We start from the raw sequence: 23,745 nt of genomic DNA on the forward strand, positions 1-23,745 counted from the left end.
CATTATTGCAAATGAAATAATTTTCTGTAAAAAAAGGGATTCACGCAACTTACAAGGGACGTGAAGGACCTCGTCAATGAGAACTACAAACCACTACTCAATGAAATAAAAGAGGATACAAACAAATGGAAGAATATTCCATGCTCATGGGCAGGAAGAATCAATATCATTGAAAATAGCCATACTGCCCAAGGTAATTTACAGATTCAATGCCATCCCATCAAGCTACCAATGACTTTCTTCACAGAATTGGAAAAAACGACTTTAAAGTTCATATGGAACCAAAAAAGAGCCCGCATCGCTAAGTCAATCCTAAGCCAAAAGAACAAAGCCAGAGGCATCACGCTACCTGACTTCAAACTATACTACAAGGCTACAGTAACCAAAACAGCATGGTACTGGTACCAAAACAGAGATATAGTCCAATGGAACAGAACAGAGCCCTCAGAAATAATGCCACATATCTAAAACCATCTGATCTTTGACAAACCTGAGAAAAACAAGAAGTGGGGAAACCATTCCCTATTTAATAAATGGTGCTGGGAAAACTGGCTAGCCATATGTAGAAAGCTGAAACTGGATCCCTTCCTTACACCTTATACAAAAATTAATTCAAGATGGATTAAAGACTTACATGTTAGACCTAAAACCATAAAAACCCTAGAAGAAAACCTAGGCAATACCATTCAGGACATAGGCATGGGCAAGGACTTCATGGCTAAATCACCAAAAGCAATGGCAACAAAAGCCAAACTTGACAAATGGGATCTAATTAAACTAAAGAGCTTCTGCATAGCAAAAGAAACTACCATCAGAGTGAACAGACAACCTACAGAATGGGAGAAAATTTTTGCAATCTACTCCTCTGACAAAGGGCTAATATCCAGAATCTACAAAGAACTCAAACAAATTTACAAGAAAAAAACAAACAACCCCATCAACAAGTGGGTGAAGGATATGAACAGACACTTCTCAAAAGAAGACATTTATGCAGCCAACAGACACATGAAAAAATGCTCATCATCACTGGCCATCAGAGAAATGCAAATCAAAACCACAATGAGAGACCATCTCACACCAGTTAGAATGGCAATCATTAAAAAGTCAGGAAAAAACAGGTGCTGGAGAGGATGTGGATAAATAGGAACACTTTTACACTGTTGGTGGGACTGTAAACTAGTTCAACCATTGTGGAAGTCAGTGTGGAGATTCCTCAGGGATCTAGAACTAGAAATACCATTTGACCCAGCCATCCCATTACTGGGTATATACCCAAAGGATTATAAATCATGCTGCTTTAAAGACACATGCACACGTATGTTTATTGCAGCACTATTCACAATAGCAAAGACTTGGAACCAACCCAAATGTCCAACAATGATAGACTGGATTAAGAAAATGTGGTACATATACACCATGGAATACTATGCAGCCATAAAAAATGATGAGTTCATGTCCTTTGTAAGGACATGGATGAAGCTGGAAACCATCATTCTCAGCAAACTATCACAAGGACAGAAAACCAAACACCGCATGTTCTCACTCATAGGTGGGAACTGAACAATGAGAACACATGGACACAGGAAGGGGAACATCACTCACCGGGGCCTGTTGTGGGGTGGGGGCAGGGGGGAGGGATAGCGTTAGGAGAGATACTTAATGTTAAATGACGAGTTAATGGGTGCAGCACACCAACATGGCACATGTATACATATGTAACAAACCTGCACGTTGTGCACATGTACCCTAAAACTTAAAGTATAATTTAAAAAAAGAGGAAAACTACTTGAATAAGCTTCTTTTACTGTTTTTATAAAGCAAAAAAAAAAAGAGATTCACTATCAGTAGAACTAATACACAAATTTATCCGTGTTACAAGACAGAAAACTGGCATGCCAAAGTAGATTATGGTTTATATAAAAGCAACCAACAATTAAAAATAAAATAAAGAAAACAATTCCATTTATAATGGCATCAATAAAAAACATTAAGAGAAAAAATTCAAGACAGATACAGGAATTTTACACAATTTGTAACACTGAAAGAAATCAAAGATAAACTGAAAAATAACTGGAAGTCATTTTATGTTCAAGGATGGACTGTTTGTAAGGCAAAGGTTACATGTTTGAGGGGATGGATACCCTACCCTCCAGGATATGAGTGATTATTATGCATTGTATGCCTATATCAAAACATCCCATGTACCCCATACATACGTATACCTACAATAATTTTTTAAATACTTAATATTCTTAGGATAACAATACCCTATAAATTGATTTGCAGATTCAATATAATCCCTTCAAATTTCCAAGTATATTTTTTTAGAAATTAGAAAGTCTCTCACTCCCTTAAATCAATATGTATGTACAGAAAATCAAATTTCACAAAACAGTTTTTAAAAAGAAAAACAGAATCACATGACTTATACTTCCTAATATCAAGTCTTACTAGAAAGGATAGAGTACAATTCCACAGTTTCTTCACATTTTCCATCTGTTCTGACCAAGAATACACAGACGCTTGACTGCTCTGTTATTCTGTGGCCCGGATACCTGCATGCTTTCCCCTGCAGACTTGAACCCAAGTCAGGGCTCTGAACATTCGCAGACATAAGTAAAGGTGTTGTGTTTAGGTTGTAATTCAAAACACTAAAAGAAAGTATCCCTGGTCCTGGGAGATTCCTTAAACTCTCCTATAAACTGCATAACCAGACCCCTCACTGCAAAGATACCTAGACAAAGCATCCTTGGTCTCCTTTCCTCCCAATAAGATGAGCTGCAGCCCTCACTGTGTGTACATTCCTTAAGAAATGCTTTGGGCTCATCATATCAGGGTTTAGAGTTTACTTCTTTGGAATCCTAACCCCCTTCATCTCAGACAGTCTGGAACAGTCCCTTGTGAAAATTCCTCTGTGATCACCTTTGGGGCAACTCCAGCTAAGTGCTGAGCTGGAGGAAGAAGTAGGGGAGTCAGCAGAATTTTAAGGAATGGGCTGGGGAAAAGAGGATCCCACTGGGAGATCCTGAGATACCTGTAAGAGTCTATGTGGGCTTTGTTGCCTGCCCCTCCCTGATGCCCACGAGCTGCCCCAGAGATGCTGAGATGCTCCAAAATCTCCAGCAGGATACAGGAGGGTGATGGAGGGTCTGAAATTGCAAAGGGTCAGTAAGGAAGTCTGGTGCTTGGATATAGAGGGACAGGACTGGTTGGCATCAGCCATGGGCAGCCTGCATAGAAACAGGCTAAGCTGGAGGCCCAGAGTAAGGTGTGCAAGGCCCTGGGGAAACAATGATGAATGATATCCTCAAGGGACACAGGGTCTAACAGAAGATAGAATTTTACAGAAAGATGATTCTGGCTTCTCTATTCTATGCTGGAGTAGAATTACATACCAGGGACCAAGGTAGGAAAATATGGAGTGCTTAACTCTGGGTATAGGAGTCTGAGAAAGTTTCCCAAAGGAGAAGGCAGACTCATAGTATCAGTGAAAAATGTTTTAATAAAAGTGGCTGCCAAACGGAGAGAGAGATCTGCCCTCTCAGGGAGTTGGGGTGATGGTGGGAGTGGTGGTGGATTCTGAAAAGCTTCACAGAAAAATTGATAGGAAAGGCTTTGCAGGATTATGAGGGGTGTGTAATCTTGAAATGCAGAGGGAACCAGACTGGCAAATGTTTGGTAGCACAGAAGTATACAGCACCTTTGGTAAATGATGTGTAGTACAGTGGCTAGAATGTAGGTGTAGGATGGAAGTCTAATGTAGTGCCCGAGTGTAGAGGGCTTTGAATTTTGTATGAAGGAGTCTGACTATTACAGCAGGTACTTGAATAATGTCATTTCGCTCAGTACCCTTTCATTGTAATGTTGATAAGAAAAAACAATCAACTCCCAGCTGGCCACTTCCTGTGTGTCCTTTACACATTCTCCCCAGGTCCACATGGGTTTTCACTGGGTACTCCCAGTTTCCTCCCACATCTCAAAGATGTGCCCATTATGTGAACTATCATTTCTAAATAGTCCCCATTTGAGCTCTGTGTGTGTGTGTGTGTGTGTGTGTGTGTGTGTGTATGTACACTCTGCCATATGATGGCACCCTATTCCAGATCCAGGGCTGGTTCTGCCTAGCGCCCTGAGTTGCTAGGAGAGACTCCGGCCACCCATGACCCTTAGCTAGAATAGGTGGGTAAATAATAATCTTACTTGTCTTTATCACTGATAAAGGGAGGTTTTTTCCTGCTTTGTATTAGTCGCAAAGCAAGAAAACCCAATCAGAAACAAGGCCAAGTGGGTTTTCTTTCCTGCCTGGGATGGAGAAGAAAAGAGTTCTTGCTCTAAAGACACCCTTTCCCTGAAAAATGGAAGGCATGGAGTTTTTAAGAACTAGGTACAGGGAGGGAGAACAATGTTAGCATGAGCAGGGTGGAACTCTAGGTGCACAGGTTCAGTGCATATAAACATACATCTTTATACGACTCATGTCACAAAATGGCAAGATTTTCTTTGGGAGAGGGAATTTTAGTATCATAGTGATATGTTGATGATCTAGGCCAGAAGCGGTGGCTGACGCCTATAATCCCAGCACTTTAGGAGGCTGAGGTGTGTGGATCACCTGAGGTGAGGAGCTCACGATCAGCATGGTTGGCATGGTGAAACCCAGTCTGTACTGAAAAAAAATATATACAACAAAATTAGCCGTATAAGTTGGCGTACACCTGTTAATTCCAGCTACTCAGAAGGCTGAGGCAGAAGAATCGCTTGAACCTGGGAGCCAGATGTTGCAACGAGCCAAGATGGTGCCACTGCACTCCAGCCTGGACGACCGAGTGAGACTCTGTCAAAAAGAAAAAAAAAAAGTTATCTAAAAGCAACTAGGGCTCACCTGTTCGAGTTTGTGCTGGTTGGGGATCTTATCTCCTGGTATGTGGTCAGGGGTGGAGAAGCCCTGGTGCTGGTGGGCCATCTGGTTTCTTTATGCAGCTATGCCTACAAATAAAGAAACTAAAGAAACACAGTAATAAATAGATCTTTCCCAGTTATTTCATCAAGGTGGCCCTGGTAACACTTTTTATTAATTTTTCTTTATCTTTTTTGGGGGGGGCGGTGGGGAGACGGAGTCTTGCTCTGTCACCCAGGCTGGAGTGCAGTGGCTCGACTTCAGTTCACTGCAACCTCCACCTCCCAGATTCAGGTGATTCTCCCTCCTCAGCCTCCCAAGTAGCTGGGATTACAGGCACGTAGCACCATGCCCGGGTAATTTTTTGCATTTTTAGTAGAGACAAGGTTTCGCCATGTTGGCCAGGCTGGTATCACACTCCTGACCTCAAGTGATCCTCCAACCTTGGCCTCCCAAAGTGCTGGGATTACAGGCGTGAGCCAACACGCCTGGCCTAATGTATGTAGAGCTCACATTTTTCTTAAATGTATGTAGAGCTCACATTTATTTCAGTATTTAATACTGGAAGTGTTTTAGGCCTTTCTAAGTTTGGTCATGTTCTTGTGACCAGAAATATGCCATAGAAACTTAACTATTTCTATCAATTAGACTATGGTAAGGTTGGCTTAATTGTAGGTCACAGTTTTCAAGAATGTATTAAATCCTCACACTAAGTGAGAACTTAACTGTATTCAGCAGGCAATGGAGAGTCAGGAAAGTTTAAGCAAAAATGTGTAATTATTCTACCAGAAAATATTTGATAAGACATAATTTTATGAAACATCAGGTTTATAACAAAGTTATTAAATTATGTACATATTAGGGTTGTGAAGATAAAGGCCACATAGGCCCATTTCAAGTCAACACATAAACATAGAAGGATGATTAACAAAATAAGCGTGTAGCTTATGCTAAATGTTGATTGGAATAGACAATAAATTATGGAGAACTTCACATGATACTAAGCTTGGATGGGATCTAAGAAGTTTTACAGGTCAATGCCACTCCATCTACTGGCTGATTTGCACTAGTTTAATAAATGAACAACAAAGATAACATGTATCAGTAGAAGTTAAAATCATTTTATTGAATATCTGTCACGTCTGTGCCATTGTAGTGTACTAGGTGCCTTATACCACTTATGAGTCCCTCTACTTACGAAACGCTTTTCACAAAATACGAGTCTCCAAAGTCAATGGCATGAATAGTTGTGGTCCAGACATATGATGTTTGTTTTTAAAATCTTTATACAGCCTTGTATCCTTTTTCCTTTTCTTCCTTTTACCCTTTTTAAAATGTGCTGAGTTTTATCTAAGGCTAACCTCTGTAATGTTGCTATATGCCAGTATTCAGTTACTGTGTTTGATGAATCATAAAATGATGTGAAGCTTTAATTAGTGTTCTTTTTAAATAAAATGCTATTTATGAATGCATCCATCAAAATGCTTTTGATTTGGGTATTCACAAAATATTAGTTTTCTGTGGATCTAACAATAATGCAAAAATCCAAAATGAATATAAAATATTAGCTAATATATATTTCAAAGTGTTCTACAAGTATAAAAACTATTGTATGACATTACTTTCATATATGTAAAAAATAATTTTTAGTCAACATAAACATACTCCTTATATCTAAACTTGTATTAATTCATTTAAGAGTTAATATAGTATTGTAAAGTCATCAAATATTTAAAAACAAAATGTATTTTGACTTGGAATATACATAAAATTAACTATTTTCAGCTGAGTCCAGTGGCTCATGCCTGTAATTCCAGCACTTTGGGAGGCCGAGGCAGGTCAACTGCATGAGGTCAGGAGTTTGAGACCAGTCTGGCCAACATGGTGAAACCCCATCTCTACTAAAAATACAAAAGTTAGCCAGGCTTGGTGGAGCGTGCCTGTTATCCCAACTACTCCGGAGGCTAAGGCGGGAGAATCACTTGAACCCCACAGGCAGAGGTTGCAGTGAGCCGAGATCGTGCCACTGCACTCCAGCGTGGGTGACAGTGAGACTCCATATAAAAGTAGTAATAATAATAATAATAACAATTTTCTGTGAGTCCCAAGATAAAATAGCATTACAGAACACTGAATAATCCTGAGTTTGGTTTTCTTGGTTGCATTCTGTTTTATATTTAGTTTTGTTCACCTTGACCAGTGGGCTTGTGGTTCTTAGGTGCAACAGGGTTTTCATTTTTAGGTTCAAGATTTTAAAGCTTTAATGTGGTAATTTCTCTAATTTTTTTGACAGTTATTTCTCAGGTTACAAGTTAAAATAAAATTTCCATTTCACTGAAGTCTTTGGTTTATTAATGATTTCATGACTTAATATACAATGAGTAATAAGGGGTGCTACAAATTTTCAGGAATCAACACTAAATAACTTATTCATGGAAGCAAACACTACCTGTTTCCCAAACACCTATTAAAATACAAAAATTTATCAATAGTTTTTTAAAATAACTAAAAATGAAAATGAAAAAACATATATCCAGGTTAAAAAAAACTGTATTTCAATTAAACAACAAATAATTTTTGGGGGGTCTCAACACTACTACAAAATTATTTGCTGTTTATTATAACTAATAATAAGACAGCTACAAAATAATTTTTTAAAATGAAGAAATAGTAAGTACAAAAAAGATATTAACAAATATTGGTATATTGGTGAAGGCTGGACTCAGTGGCTGTTTTCCAAAGTGGTTATACCAGTCGGGTGTGGTGGCACACACCTGTAATCCCAGCACTTCTGGAGGGAGGCAGAAGTGGGCAATCCCTTGAGCTCAGAAGTTTGACCTAGGCTACATGTCAAAACCCTATCTCTACCAAAAAATGTAAAAATCAGCCACACATGATGACAAGCACCTGTAAGTCCCAGCTACTTGGGAGGCTGAGGTGAGAGGATCACTTGTGCCTGGGAAGTCATGGCTACACTGGCCATGTTCATGCCACTGTACTCCACCCTGGGCAACAGAGCAAGATTTTGTCTCAAAAAAAAAAAAAAAAAGTTGGTGACAATGTGGAAGAATTAGAACCCACACACATTACTGGTGGGAACATAAAATGGTGTCATCAATTTGGGTGTTTCTTTTCTGGTCAATTGATTTTTTTAAAAATCAAGATATTGTCTCCCTGTGTTGCCCAGGCTGGTCCTGAAGTCCTGGGCTAAAGCAGTCCTCCAAACTCAGCCTCCCAAATAACTGAGATTAATGGCGTGAGCCACCATGCCTGACTGGTGTAACCACTTTGAAAAACAACGTGGCAGTTTCTCCAAGGCTAAATGTATAGTTATCACATAATGCAACAATTTCATTTCTGGGTGTAAATCCAAGAGAAGCAGAAATATATGTTCACACAAAAACTTGCATGTGAGTGTTCATAGCACCATTACTCATGACGGCTTATATGCAGAAACAAATGTCCATCAACTGATTAATGGCTAAACATAAACTATTATTCAGCAACAAAAGGTAAGAAATACTGATACACACTATAACATGAAAGACATTTGAAAACATTGTGCTAAGAGAAAAAAAAAGCAAACTTGTATCACATACTGTACAATTCTATTTCTATTAAAGGTCCAGATTAGGCAAAACTACAATAAAAGAAAATAAATCAGTGGTTGCCTATGAAGACACAGGAACGTGGGGGAAGTAGGAGGTAGCAGCTAAGAGGTGAGGGTTTCTCACTCTTAAGTGGGTAACTCATAAATGGGTAATCACTTCTAAAAGTGACTGTGGTGATGGATGCACAGCTTCACGAATATTCTAAAAACTACTGAATTTCTCTCTTTCTTTCTTTCCTTTCTCTCTCTCTCCGTCTCTCTTTACTTCTTTCCTCTCTCACTCTCTCTCTCTCTCGACATGGTCTCCTTCTGTCACCCACACTAGTGCAGTACCGCCATCTGGTCTCACTGCAACCTATGCCTTCTGGGCTTAAGTGATCTTCCAGCATCATGTCCCCAAGTAGCTAAGACTACAGGCATGAGCCACCATACCCAGCTAATTTTTGTATTTTTTCTAGAGATGCTGTTTTGCCATGTTGCCCAGGCTAGTCTCGAACTCCTGAACTCAAGCAATCCACCTACCTCAGCCTCCCAAAGTCTTAGCGTTATAGGAATTAGCCACTACACCCAGCCTGAATTGCATACTTTGAAAAATGAATTGTATGATATGTTAATCATATTTCAATAAAGTTATTATTATAAAAAGGGCCAGATGCAGTGGCTCACACCTGTAATCCCAGCACTTTGGGCAGCCAAGGTGGGCCAATTGCCTGAGGTCAGGAGTTCAAGACCAGTCTGGCCAACATGGTGAAACCACATCTCTACTAAAAATAGAACAAAAATTAGCCAGGTATGGTGGTATGCGCCTGTAATCCCAGCTACTCGAGAGGCTGAGGCAGGGGAATTGCTTGAAACAGGGAGGTGGAGGTTGCAGTGAGCCGAGATGGCACCACTGTACTCCAGCCTGGACAACTGAGCTAGACTCCATCTCAAAAAAAAAAAAAAGAAAATGGGGGTTGAGCACAGGTGGCTCAGGCCTGTGTATAATTCCAGCACTTTGGGAAGCTGAGGCAAAGAGATCACTTGAGGCCAGGAGTTTGACACCATCCTGGGCAACACAGCAAGATCCCATCTCAACAATAAAAAATAAAGAAGTTAGCTAGGCACAGGGGCAAACGTCTGTAGTCCCAGCTACTTGGGAGGCTGAGGTTGGAGGATTGTTTCAGCCCAGGGGTTTCAGGCTGCAGTGAGGCATAATCAAGCCACTGCACTGCAGCCAGCCTGGTGACAGAGCAAGAGCTTGTCTCTAGGAAGAAAAACAAAAGTAATGCAAGTTTTCGTCACCTTCTGAGAGTAATCGACTTTCAGGAGGACTAGAAAAACAAAAAAAAGGACCACTGAATGGTTGAGGGTGTGTTCCTGGTTAGGCTCAGTTGCTGGCTGAGTGGTATCTGAAAAATTAATTAGTAAAATTACAGCTCTAGGGATCAGTCATGCAGTCAAATGATGAATGCTAAATTCATTACAAACGCCCAGGGTCTCAGGGGATCCTCCTGCCTCAGCCTCACCATAGCCAGGACTACAAGTGAGCATCACAACTCCCAGCTACTTTTTTTTTTGTGGAGACAGAAGCTTTACTATGTGCCCAAGCTGGCCTCAAAACTCCCACCCTCAAGAGATCTGCCCAACTCGACAACCAGAGTAACTGATTCTACAGACACATGCCACCGTGTCTGGATAATTATATTTTATTATTATTTATTTGTGTAGAGAGGAGATCTTGCTATGTTGCCAAGGGTGGTCTCAAACTCCTGGACTTAAAACAATCCCCCCATCTCTGCCTCCCAAAGTGCTGGCACTACAGGCATAAGCCACTGCACCAGCCTGACTTAAGGTTTCCTTAATCTAGCATCCCATACTTCATATAATTGGGAAAGGCAGTACTGTTTTTTTTTTTAATTACTTAGTATTTCAACAAGAATCAACCATCTCTCAGGGCCAGGCACGGTGGCTCACGCCTGTAATCCCAGCACTTTGGGAGGCCAAGGTCAGGAGTTCAAGAACACCCTGGTCAATATGGTGAAACCCCGTCTCTACAAAAAAATGCAAAAATTAGCCAGGCGTGGTAGCAGGTGCCTGTAGTCCCAGCTACTCAGGAGGCCGAGGCAGAAGAATCTCTTGAACCTGGGAGGTGTAGGTTGCAGTGAGCTGAGATCTCCCCACTGCACTCCAGCCTGGGCGACAGAGCGAGACTCCGTCTCAAAAAAAAGAAAAGAAAAAAAGAAAAAACAAGAATCAACCATCTCTCACCATTGCCATGACCCTGGTCAAAAACACTTATCTCCCACCTGGATGTTGCCACAGCTTGGCCTCCCTGCTTCTACCCAAATCTTCCCACAATCTTTCTCAACTCAGCAGCCAAGGGATGCTTTTAAATCAGGAGACAGATCATGTTGCCTCTCTGCTCAGAACCCTCCCACAGTTCCGATCTCAGTCAGAGTAAAAGCCAAAGCCCCAGCAAGAGCCTCCCAGAGATTACACAATCTTTACTGATCAGACACATCATGGAGTTCCCTCCTAGCATCTTTATCCTGTTGTTTCTGCCTACAATGCTCTCACCTCAGCACCTTGGCCAGTTGCTTCCCCCACTTCAAGTCTTTGATAAATTTTCACTTAGGGCAACCCTGGCCACTCTATTTAATATTGCCATCTGTCCCCATTCCTGCCATGCTCTTTTTTTTCCATAAAATCTCGCTGTGCCACTCAGGCTGGGGTGCCATGGCACGATCACGACTGAGACCTCGAACTCACTGGTGAAGCAATCGTCCTGCCTCAGCCTCTCTAGTAGCTAAAGACTACAGGTGCATGCCACCACACCTGCTAATTTTTAAAAAAATATATGGAGCATCACTATGCTCCCCAGCCTTGTCTTAAACTCCTGGGCCAAAGCAATCCTCCTGCCTCGGCCTCCTAAATACCTGGAATTATAGGTGTGGGCCACCAGCCCTGGGTTCATGTTCATTTCTTCGTGCTGCTGTTACAAACTGCCCTACATTGAGTGCCTTAATACACGACAAATCTACTACCTAACAGTTCTGGGAGTCAGAGTCCAAAATAGGTCAATTAAGGCTAAAGTCAAGGTGTCAGCAGGACTGCATTCCTTCTGGAGGCTCCAGAGAGGATGGGTTCCCTTGCCTTTCCCAGCTTCTAAAAGCCACCCCCATTTCTTGGCTCATGGCCCCTAACTGCATCTTCAAAGCCAGAAGTGAAGCATATTCAAATCTCCCTCTCTGACCTCTGCTTCCATCATCACATCTCCTCCAATTCTGAGTCTCTTGCCTCCCTCTTTCTCTTATAAAAACCCTTGTGACTGCTGGACACAGTGGTCGTGGCTCACACCTGTAATCCCAACAGTTTAGGAGGTCAAAGCGGGGAAACACTTGAGGCCAGGAGCTCGACACCAACCTGGAAAACATAGTGAGATCCCCAACTAAACAACAAAAACCAAAAGAAATAAGAAAAGAAAAAATTGGCTGGGCATGGTGGTATGCATCTGTAGTTTCAGCTACTTGAGAGGCTGAGGTGAAAGGGTTGCTTTAGCCCAGGAGTTCAAGACCAGCCTCGGCAACGTAACAAGATCCCATCTCTACAAAAAAATACAAAAATTAGCTGAGCATGGATGGTGTGCACCTGTAGTCCCACATACTTAGAAGGCTGAGGCAGGAGAATTGTTTGAGCCCAGGTGGTTGAGGCTGCATCACTGCACTCCAGTATGGGTGAAAGAAAGAGACTCTGTGTCCAAAAGAAAAAGAAAAGAAATACACATCTGGTTTCTGCCCCTGGTCCTGGCACAAAGCTTCTAAAGTTCTCATAAAGTTCTCAGTGATAAAGTTGATAGGAGCATCTTTTGTTTCAATATTTGGTCTTAGTCCCAGGTTTCTAACACAAGACCCTCTAAGACCTTTGGGATCTCCACCATAGTAAGAATGCATTTGATGATGTTACTGAGATGACTGGGTGACTGAAAGCTCCCAGACAGCTTCAGGAGGAGGGCTGGTTGCCAGAACAAACCATGTGATTAGAGGCTTGAAACTTGCAGCCTCACCCACTGAGCTCCAGGAAGAAATAGTGGCTGAAGATTGACTTAATCACCAATGGTCAATGATTTTACCAATCATGCCTGTGTAATGAAGCCTTCAGAAACACCCTAAACAACAGGGCTTGGAGAGTGTCTGGGTTCCTGAACACAAGGGGGATACTGGGAGGGTAACATGCCCAATAGAGGGCATGGAAGCTCTGTGCCCCTCCCCACATACCTTTCCCCTGTGCATCTTTTTTATTCCTTTTTTTTTTTTGAGACAGGGTCTGGCTCTGTCTCCCAGGCTACAGTGGCACAGTCGTGGATCACTGCAACCTATGCCTCCCTAGCTCAAGCCATCCTTTCACCTCAACCTCCTGAGTAACTGGAATTGCAGGCACATGTCACTGCACCAGGCTAATATTTATAAAAATTTTTTTGTAAAGATGAGGTTTCACCATGTTGCCCAGCCTGGTCTTAAACTCTTGAGCTTAAGCGATGCTCCCGCCACAGTCTCCCGAAGTGCTGAGATTACAGGCATGAGCCCAGCATGTACATCTCTTTCACTGGCTGTTTCTGAGATATATCCTTTACAATGAACCAGTAATAGAAAGTAAACTGGTGAGACCCAGTGGCTCACGCCCATAATCCCAGCACTTTGGAGGTTGAGATGGGAGGATAATGTGAGCCCAGAAATTTGAGACCAGCCTGGGCAACATAACAAGACCCCATCTCTACAAAAAATAAAAGAATATAGCCAGATATGGTGGTGTAGGCCTGTAGTCTCATTGGGAGGCTGAGGCAGGAGGATCACTTGAGCCCAGGAGTTCGAGGCTACAGTAGCTTTGATCACATTGCTGAATTCCAGCCTGGCAACAGAGTGAGACTATGTATCTCAGAAAAAAAAATAAATAAATAACCTGTTTTTCTGAGTTCTGCAAACTGTTTCAGCAAATGATTCAACCAAAGAAGGGGGTCATGAGACCCCAGTTTCTAACTGGTTGGTCAAAAGTACACGTAACAACCTAGGGTTTGCAACTGGCATGTGAAGTGAGGGTAGTCTTGTGGGACTGAGCCCCTATCCTGAGGGGTCTGCACTAACTCCAGGTAGTGTGAGAATGGAACTGTGAGATACCCAGTTGGTATCCAGATTGTCCGAAAACTGGTGTAGAATCTCTGCATTTGGTTGGATGAATTTGACCACAGCTACTATTCAGGAAAAAGAGCTACTCATTATATAGAAAAAACCATAAAATTATATGTTCTACAAAAAACAAATCAACCTTATCTACAGCCCAGTCCTACTCAAATATAGACTGTTAGAACAAAAGGTCTCACCATGGACTCGAGAGCTGACATGAGGAATGTCACAACCATCCCGCTCTCTGAGAACTCCTCATCTTCAACGAGCGGGGGGACACTGCAACTTTGGCCATGATCCCTGCGCAAGAAAAGTAGTAAGAAAGTGAGTGGTAGAAATCCAGTGTCTTAAACCCATATCCAGAGCTGTGAGAGTTTTTTTACCAGCTGGCTAATTTACACTTGTCTTGCATCAGAGGAAAAATAAGGCTCAGAAACGAGGTATTCGATTTGTCCAAAACTCTCATCAGATACAGAATCCATCCGCTAACTTTCTATCTGGTATTATTTCCATAACATTAGAACAGTATCACTCCCAAAATAAATCCATATGGCACCCAGCATCAATGCATTTCTCCCAAGTAAAAGAGGAGGCAAGGCGCTTTACAACCCAGCGACGGGCTACTACGACACAGGAAAGAGGTGCCAACCTCCCTTTCTCCCCTGCACAACCCAATACAAAAAAGAGTGGGTGCAGTGGAATGAGGCTGGGTGAAGAGAAGTTCCTCTTCTTAGTGAGAAAATAGATCACAGGGCATCAAGTAACATGTAAAAGTCTCTATAATAAGGCATTTTTTGGAAAACGTTTTCTAATATTTTGGTATCAGGGAAACCCTCAGATGAATTTCAAACACCATAAAAATACAATACATAAACAGAAAATATTAACTGTCAACAATGATATAGCTAAATTGTAACCTTTATGGATTGCTTTTTGGAATGTAAAATGGTACAGCCCACTGTGGACAATGGTTTGGCAGTTCCTTAAAATATTAAGCACAGAATTATATGATCCAACAACACCCTTTAAGCGCTATTTTGGAATGTAAAATGGTACAGCCCACTGTGGAAAATGGTTTGGCAGTTCCTTAAAATATTAAGCACAGAATTATATGATCCAACAACACCCTTTAAGCGCTATACCCAAAAGAACTAAGATCAGGGACTCAAACAGGTATTTGTACACCCGTTTAACAGTAGCATTATTCACAGTGGCCAAAAGGTAGAACCAGCCCTATGCCCATCGGTAGGTGAATGGATAAAGAAAATGTAATATACACATACACAGAATACTATACAGCGATTAAAAAAAATCTCGCCAGGTTCAGCAGCTTACACCTGTAATTCCAGCACTTTGGGAGGTCAAGGCGGGTAGGTCGCTTAAGCACAGAATTTTGAGACCAGGCTGGGCAACATGGCAAGACCTCGCTTCTACAAATAAAAATTTTTTTAAAAAAGGAAATTCTGATAGTGTTATCAATGAGCCTTGATAGCATTATGCTAAGTGAAATAAACCAGACAGAAAAGGACAAATATTGTACAAGTCCACTTATATAAGGTATCTAGAGTAAACAAATTCATAGAAAATAGAATAGTAATTGCCAGGGGCCAGGAGGACAGCTCAATGGGGAGCTATTGTTTATGGAGTACAGAGCTGCAGTTTACAATGATGACAAAGCTCTGGAGATGGAGAGTGGTGATAGCTAACAATGCGGATGTGCTTAACACCAGGGACCTCTGTGCACTTAAAAATGGTTAAAGGTGTTATTTTATATTATGCATATTTTTACCAAAATAAAAAAATAAAAAATAAAACAAGACACCACATAAGGACATACTAAGATGGCAAAATCTAAAGCAACTTTTTAAAACCCAGAGAGTTTTTCTGTAAATAGCATATGAATTAAATGCCTATTAAAAATTAGCCCCTTTAATTTAGTTGAATTAATTCTACTTTTAGAGAGAGCTTAAATAATTAAATAAACTTAATTGGAAGCATAACTGAAAAATTAAACACTAGATGCAGGAAGAGGAACTGTAAAAACATATCTATGTACATAAACCAATCAACTGACAACACTCGAGTGTCCCTTAACTAAAGCCCCAGTATTCCAGAGAAGATGGACAAGCACTTGAAGAGCTGTCAGCAGGAAACTGTTGTACCTAAAAATGTCAGTAAGTCTTCATTAAAGAGAATGTTCTATTTTCCTATTATTAAAGGTTGTCACCTAGCTTTACCATCTGTTACCATGTGCATTGACTACTAGGCCAGATTTAGACATCAAGTAATGAAGCATACATACTTAGGAAGTTACAACTTATAATAACCACCACGATCAGAAAAATAGTACTTTGCATCATGAAGACCTTCAGTTACCACTTAGTTTTCATCCTCACGGGCTTTATTGATCAATATTGTAAAGAGGCATATTACCTCTTATAACTTAAAACAACTTGTAGCCTAGGAAACCATACCAAAAGAATCATCTTTTATTTCCAAGTGAGGTGTTTTAAGAATAATATAATCTAAAAAATAGAATAAACATACAACAGACCAGGCATGGCGGCTCACGCCTGTATCCCAGCACTTTGGGAGGCCAAGGTGAGCGAAATCACGAGGTCAGGAGATCAAGACCATCCTGGCCAACATGGCGAAACCCCGTCTCTACTAAAAATACAAAAATTAGCTGGGTGTGGTGGTGCTTGCCTGTAATCCCAGCTACTCGGGAGGCTGAGGCAGAAGAATTGCTTGAACCAGGGAGTCAGAGGTTGCAGTGAGCTGAAATCACACCACTGCACTCCAGCCTGGCGACAGAGTAAGACTCCATCTCAAGGAAAAGAAAATATATATACAACAAATACAGTAACACATAAAATCTCTTTTTCTCCTAACCTTCTGCTGGTCCTTCAATTTCTGCTGGTACTGTTCTGTCACTGCCTTCTAAAGAATTATGGCTTCCTAAAAAGAAAATAAACATGTAATAAACCAATAAAAACTCACACTGAAAGACAAAAGAGAATCTAGATAGCAATGCAATCACTTTTAAGATATAATAAACATAAAAAAAGATTCTTTTAACTCAATGGAAACAATACTTTCTAATTCAGAAAAAAATAACACTTCTATTAGGCAGCTAAAAATTATTATTTTAAAATATAAATACAGAGTAGACCAAAGTAGGTTTGTGGATTTAATATTAGTTACTATAACTGTATGGTAAAATTACTGGATATTGGAACCTGAAGAAGCACAATTATGTTTCAAGTACCATGTTCATCTGTCACTGACACACACACAGACACACCATTGTGAATGCTTGCTTTGCTCAGACACTTAATTAACTCTCTATAAATAAGTTTAGGGTTTGCTGTGGAATGCTCCCTGTTTTCCATTTTCACTATGGTAAAAGCTACAGAAACTCGATCCCCATAATTTAATCAAAGTTGTACTTAAAGTAACTCGTAAGTAAAAATTAAAGATACTACCTTTAGTATCAAAAAACATTTTAATCCAGGTAATATAATCTGCTTGCTTCTAAAAACTGGGACATAAAGCAACAGATCTGTTAGGCAGTCACATGGTAAACAGGCTTATCCTACTGGAGCAGAAGTTTATTCACAAACAGGAAAGAAAGAATCTAAGATATCGGAGCTCCAGTAAGGATTAAGACCACAAGCTGCCCCCAATATACATCTTCTGTCCTTAAAGATCTGAGCTACTAATATGGAAAAGACTGAAAAACACTGCCTTCAAGTATAAATAAAAATGTATTGCATTTTGGTAAGAATACATCGCTTAGGGGGAAGGGAAGCAGATGCTCATCTATTTTGTCCTATCTATTGATAAATTCAGAAGCTGTACTAAAAGTTAAATAAAAGTTATAAATAAACTTTCTCTTAATTTTTAAAAAGTAATGATTACAGTCTGAAAAATTCATTTGTTGGCTACTATTCTTGAATTAAAAGTGCCATACTGAGGTGAAATCTTTTTGGTTTCCAGTATCTAGCTTTATTATGTCATAATTATCTTGGGATTCTTTTCAACTTACTGCATATTGTGAAAACTCACCTGAACTCAAAACTCTAGGTAAATCTATAAACCACTATGAATCCATCTTTAATTCACTTGTAAAACATACTTTCTCTGCAAACATTTCCTTTCTTTTCTTAACCTTAATATTTGGATTCAGGGAGCATTAAGTTCTTCGACTGCAAAGTCAAAGAAAAAAGAAATGTGAGGTCAAAGGAATGATAGATAATAAAGAAGAGGCCAGTAATTAAAACGTAAAATTTCAGTAAAGAGTAACAGTTAAGATGGTTGTTCCATGTTATTACCCAAACACCAAGGGTTTGGTCCAGGTCCTGCTGCTCACCAGACAGAAACTAGTCACTGAGTAAACAAGTATTACCAAGGAAGAAAGCTTTAACCTGGTGCTGCAGCCCAGGAGATGGGGTCTCAGTCTCAAATTTATCTCCTTGACTGACTTAAACTAGGGTCAGGAAAGAAATACAATAATTTATAAGAGAACAGAAATTAGGGACTGGCGGGAGGCATCTGGTGCCGTGATCTGGTATGTTTCAGTTATTTGATACTTCCTGAAGGTCTTTTTTTGAGGAGAGAACTCAGATAAAACAGATACAAGTTTCAAGGTTTAACAGCAGGGTCAACTCTTATGTTGATCCAAACAAAACCCCATCCATGGGACAATTGGGCTGGTGTCAATGTAAGCAATAATTCTACAGGTCCTTTTTGTTCAAAATCTGAACAATTAAATTTATATTATATGCTAAACCAAAGGAAAATACATCTTATGTGCTCGAGGCCAGAAGAGATAGAAGTAAAACCTACTACTAATAGCCTATGAGTGTCAAGTTTGGGAACACTACAAAAAATTACAAAAAAGTAATAAATGCATAAAAGTTACAGATTAACAAGTGCTATTTCAGAATTCTTCTAAATACTAAGTACATGACCTTATTAATATTTGCATTACTAACCACACAATAAGAACCTGACTTATGACTATTCTGAGATAAGGTATAAATGTGTACCTTTACCTTAAATGGGAAAGTGTGTCATATACCCACATCGAGATTCACAAAAGGGAAAACTGATTTGAAAAATTGTTGCTTGTGAAGTTCATTTATACGTTAAGAAAAGGCCAATACAATTTTTCCTTTTCAATATAGAAAAGTAATTCTTAATACTATAGTTATAAATACTAAAACACAGTCTGTGGAATACAAGAAACCATTAAATACAAACAGTATGTAGGAAAGTGGAGGTAAAAAGATTACACCTTGCAAAGACTTCAGGACAAGTTTTGCATGTCATCAGTTTCAGAAGGGCCTGCTTTGAGATACAAAGATAATACTTCAACAGTAACCCCCCAGGCCAGAGGCAGTGACTTATGCCTCAGCACTTTGGGAGGCCAAGACAGGCAGATCAGTTGAGGTCTGGAGTTCGAGACAGACCTGGCCAACGGGGTGATACCACATCTCTACCAAAAAATACAAAAATTAGCTAGGTGTAGTGGCATGCACCTATCTAGTCTCAGCTACTCGGGAGGCTGAGGCAAAAGAATCCCTTGAACCTGAAAGGCAGAGGTTGCAGTAACCCAAGATTGCACCACTGCACCCCAGCCTGGGAGACAGAGAGAGAATCTGTTAAAAAAAAAAAAAAAAAAAAAAAAAAAAAAGTCATGTTCACGTAGAGTTAGGCTCCACAGTTCACTCTCTTAACCATCCTGTATTCTACCCACTCTATGCTATGCCCGGTCACTGATGCACCTGTATGGTAGCTCATGGCCCCCTTAGAGCTTAGAACCTAGGTTTCATTTCCTCCTCTACAGCTATATAATTTAACAATTTTCCTCTCGAGTTTGTTGGATTCTAACCCTATACATAACAAATCTTATTAATATTACTGCATCTTAAAGGGGGCTGTGATGTCTTCAGTCCCTAGAAACATTAAACAACCTATAAACAAAGGACCATATGAGGGTAAACAGAATCCAAATTTCTATATGCTTTAAAACGCTGAGGCAATGTACTGAGAAACACACCTAAGAAACTGCAACCAATCTACTGTCGACAAAAATTTAGACACTGTCTCTTCAAAATAAGCTATCTGGTGGTACTTATCCATATTCCTACATGTATCAACAGTATTTTACATGTCATAAACTTAAAAATAATTTTAAAACTGTCAAAATTATAGGCCTTAATCCATTTCTGTGGGCTTGAAAAATGATACAATATACATTTGTTTCTTTAAAGTATTCAATAAAATGCATAAACTTCTAGTGCAATCACTAAAAAAAGAGTTCATACCAAAGGTTGTAATACTAGGAAAGAGGGCTCAATACTGCAGGTTCTTAAAGACAAAAGTTAATAAAGCCTTGTTTTTGGTTGTGAATCTTGGCCTTAAAACATTTGCACGATCCCCGCTTCCTTTTCCTGTTGTAAAGATGTGGTGACAAACCAGGTTTGTTCACGCAGATAATAATCTTGAAAATAGTGGGAGGGAAATAACATGAAGGGAATATAGTTTACCTAATGACCTCCTAAATTGGAACTTATTACCCCCATGCCTCTTGCATATCTCCAGACTAATATGTAAGACAGATGAAACAGCTGTTTGCTACCAATATTTTATTTGATGCTTCTTTTTTTTATTCCTTGAATAACTGCTTACAATGCGTTAACAGGAACAGGAAAGCATATCTATTCAAGTACTAAATAATTATGCAAATCTCTAAGACATAGTAATGGACCAATTATTTTTAAAGTACAACACACTGACAAGTACTTTATTTTTAACTCAGTCTTGGTTTGTTGTTAATGCCATTGCTTGGGAAAAAGCAAACAAAAGCAGGAGGTGGTGAAGGAGAAACAGGAAATAGAGGCAGCGGCATAAGCAAATGAAGAACAAGAAGATGATGATGAGAATAAAAGACTGGAAGAAAGGAAAAACAACAGGTGAGGGAATCGGAAGGCCTATTATGATACCTTTTTTCCCCTCCTTGATTCATGAAATTTGAAAAAGTTCAACACTTTTTCACAACAACAACAATAAAGAGCAAAAAGATACACAGTCACCCCTAAATTTTGTTAAGATTGAGATAATGCTCCACTCACGCCTGGCTCAGGTGCCAGCAGAAGGATGGGACCCTCCAGATTCTGCAGGAGAAGGGGGAGGACTCCTCCTTGCCCTGGCGGCACCTCCACTGCTGCCACCGAGGCCAACGGTACAGCACCCACAGCTTCCTACCCACGCCAGGCCAGGTGGCTCCGCAGTGCTCCTACTCCCACTTCCCAGGACCCCCAGACTTGCTGCTGCTGCCACCACTAGGGCCAATGCCAATACAACCACTGCTGCTGTCGCCCTTGATGCACCGGCACTCCCTACAAGGCCCCTACTAGCTGGCCACAGCCACAGCCCTGCCACAGCTGGCCACAGCTGGCTGCCCTCCTACCTACTGCTCCAAAGTGCCACCCACTGCAGTGATGCCAGCCGCCACGTCCCAGGCTCCAGGCTCCAGCCTCCACCCTCCAGCGTGTGGCAGGTTGCTCCTCCTTCTGGCACAGAGCAGCTGGGCCAGTAAAGTCAGAAAAGCCTAGAACATGACGCAGGGAGTGGTAACGTTAGAGCCTCACCTTGTCATGGTGGCCACTGGGTGGCAGTGACAGGTTTCAGTGAACTGGAGACTCCACGGTGGCTGGCTCCCCACCCACAGGAACCGTTGGGCCCACTGGGGCTGCGGCTCCTTGGAGAGCAGGAACAGCAGAACTCAGACCCAGCCACTACCACCCCACCTAACCCCCGGCCCCTCCTGCGCCCCCACCCCGAGGGCCGGTTTCCATTCCTAACGTCTCCACCCACAGGGCCCTGTCCCCCCATGACGCCTGTGCCCCATGTCTACCCCATGACTGTGCTCAGGAATCCCAGGTTGTCTCAACACAGAGTAAGAGGACGCAGACCCAGGAACCATGACGGGCCCTGCCATGCCCATGATTCCCATGGAAACACTGTGTGCCCGCTGAGCAGTAGGAGGTCTGCTTCTAGAGTCTGGAGCCTGGCTCCTTCCTTGGAGGCCACCGCTGTGGCGGCCACCTCTGCCACTACCAGCAGTGCAGCCCCGATTGCGCCCCTAACCCGCCACTGACAGTGTCCCAGATACCCCCCCCCACTCCCAGGGAGTGTAACCCCTAGGGAGTGTAACCCCTGATAGCGCCCCCAACCCGTCCCCACCTCGAACACTGCAGCACCCAGTAGAGACCCCAACCCGCCCCCATACCGGAAGAAATAACGCCCGTAACAGTGCCCCAAGCCCCACTCCATCCCCGGGCAGCGCAGCCCTGGATAGCACCCCAACCCGCTCCTGGCTGCAGGCAGTGATGCCCGGAATAGCGCCCCCAAGCCGCTCCCCACTGTGGGCAGTGCAGTTGAGAATACTCACCTACCATGGCTGCCTTTCTACCACTCCGGCAGCCGTGCAGTCCCTGTCACAGCCACCAGCTTCAGTGAGGCGAGCCAGGGTGCCACAGGCTCCGGCCTCCAGCTTGTGTCAGGAGAAACCACCTTCCCCTCCCCCTGTAGCACCGCATGGAGCCACTGCAGCTGCTCGTCTGCCATTTTACCACTCCAGCTGCGCTTCAGTCTCTGTCGTCGCAGCCAATGTTCTAATTGGATGAGAGAAAACCTCTAGGCTTATTCTGATTGGACTTTATTATCATGTTCTGATTGGTTAGCCTAAGGCTTACTCTCATCCAATCAGAACATGTAACCCAGGAACCTCGGTATATAAAGCATGCTAAGGGGGAGTCAGGCCATTCCAGACTCTTGTGCTTCTGTCTGCTAAGCTGGTGTGTGCCAGGCTTAGAAGGGGGGAAGGGGCCGGGCATGGTGACTCACCTGTAATCCCAGCACTTTGGGAGTCTGAGGCAGGTGGATCACGAGGTCGAGTTCGAGACCAGCCTGGCCAAGATGGTGAAACCCCCGTCTCTGCTAAACATACAAAAATTAGCCGGGCGTGGTGCTCCTGTAGTTCCAGCTACTTGAGAGGCTGAGGCAGGACAATCGCTTAAACCCAGGAGGCAGAGGTTGCAGTAAGCCAAGATCGTGCCACTGCACTATAGCCTAGGTGACAAAGCAAGAATCCATCTAAAAAAAAAAAAAAAAAAAAAAAGGAAGGGGGAAAGGAAGAGCCACCTGCTGCATGCTGGAGGCTGTAGCCTGCAGCTCCACAGCTGGGCTTGCTGCAGTGAGTGGCAGTGATGCAGCATGGCAGGAGCAGTAGGATCTGGATGATTTCCAGCTTCATCCATGTCCCTGCAAAGGACATGAACTCATTCTTTATTATGGCTGAATAGTAGTCCATGGTGCATATATGCCACATTTTCTTTATCCACCAAGCAATAAGATTTATCATCTAGGGGGCCGGTTGCAGTGGCTCAGGCCTGTTAATCCCAGTACGTTGGGAAGCCAAGGCGGGCGGATCACGAGGTCAGGAGTTTGAGACCAGCCTGACCAACATGCTGAAACCCCGTCTCTACTAAAAATACAAAAAAAAATTAGCCAGGAGTGCTGGCGCACGCCTGTAATCCCAGCTACTCAGGAGGCTGAGGCAGGAGAATCACTTGAACCCAGTAGGTGGAGGTTGCAGTGAGCAGAGATCGAGCCACTACACTCCAGCCCGGGCAACAGAGGGAGACTCCTTCTCAAAAAAAAAAAAAAAAAAAAAAAAGATTTATCATCTGGGGTATCAGGTGAGAGGACTAGCTAGGTTGGGTATATGGAATTAGAACTCATGAGTGAAGAAATTCAAAATTAAAGTTAAGAATATTACTGGTCTATATAGCATTTACAGAAGAGCCAAATAGACAATATTCCAGACTATAGAGGTTAGAGAAAATCAAGTTATCTATCTTAAGAGCACACTTTTTTTTTTTTTTTGAGACAGAGTCTCGCTCTGTCATCCAGGCTGGAGTGCAGTGGCATGATCTAGGCTCACTGCAAGCTCTGCCTCCCAGGTTCATGCCATTCTCCTGCCTCAGCCTCCCTAGTAGCTGGGACTACAG

At 41.9% G+C, this 23,745-nt stretch overlaps 1 long non-coding RNA gene across 3 annotated transcripts; it reads right to left on the reverse strand.

Moving 5' to 3' along the window:
* Window positions 1-1,786: 1,786 nt before the first annotated feature.
* Window positions 1,787-22,353, reverse strand: LOC101058911 (uncharacterized). Of its 3 annotated transcripts, XR_010146862.1 has the most exons (7): window positions 22,125-22,353; window positions 21,322-21,431; window positions 17,732-17,871; window positions 16,556-16,621; window positions 13,861-13,963; window positions 4,762-4,831; window positions 1,787-4,663 (listed from the first exon to the last, which is right to left on the reverse strand). It is a non-coding gene; the product is annotated as an uncharacterized LOC101058911 (long non-coding RNA). The 3 variants fall into 3 exon arrangements; XR_010146863.1 differs by lacking the exon at window positions 17,732-17,871 and having other exon boundaries at window positions 1,787-4,658; window positions 22,125-22,349; XR_010146861.1 differs by lacking the exon at window positions 17,732-17,871 and having other exon boundaries at window positions 22,125-22,349.
* Window positions 22,354-23,745: the final 1,392 nt, after the last annotated feature.

Source organism: Pan troglodytes, chromosome 8 (genome assembly GCF_028858775.2).
Source record: "Pan troglodytes isolate AG18354 chromosome 8, NHGRI_mPanTro3-v2.0_pri, whole genome shotgun sequence".
NCBI classification, from domain to species: domain Eukaryota; kingdom Metazoa; phylum Chordata; class Mammalia; order Primates; family Hominidae; genus Pan; species Pan troglodytes.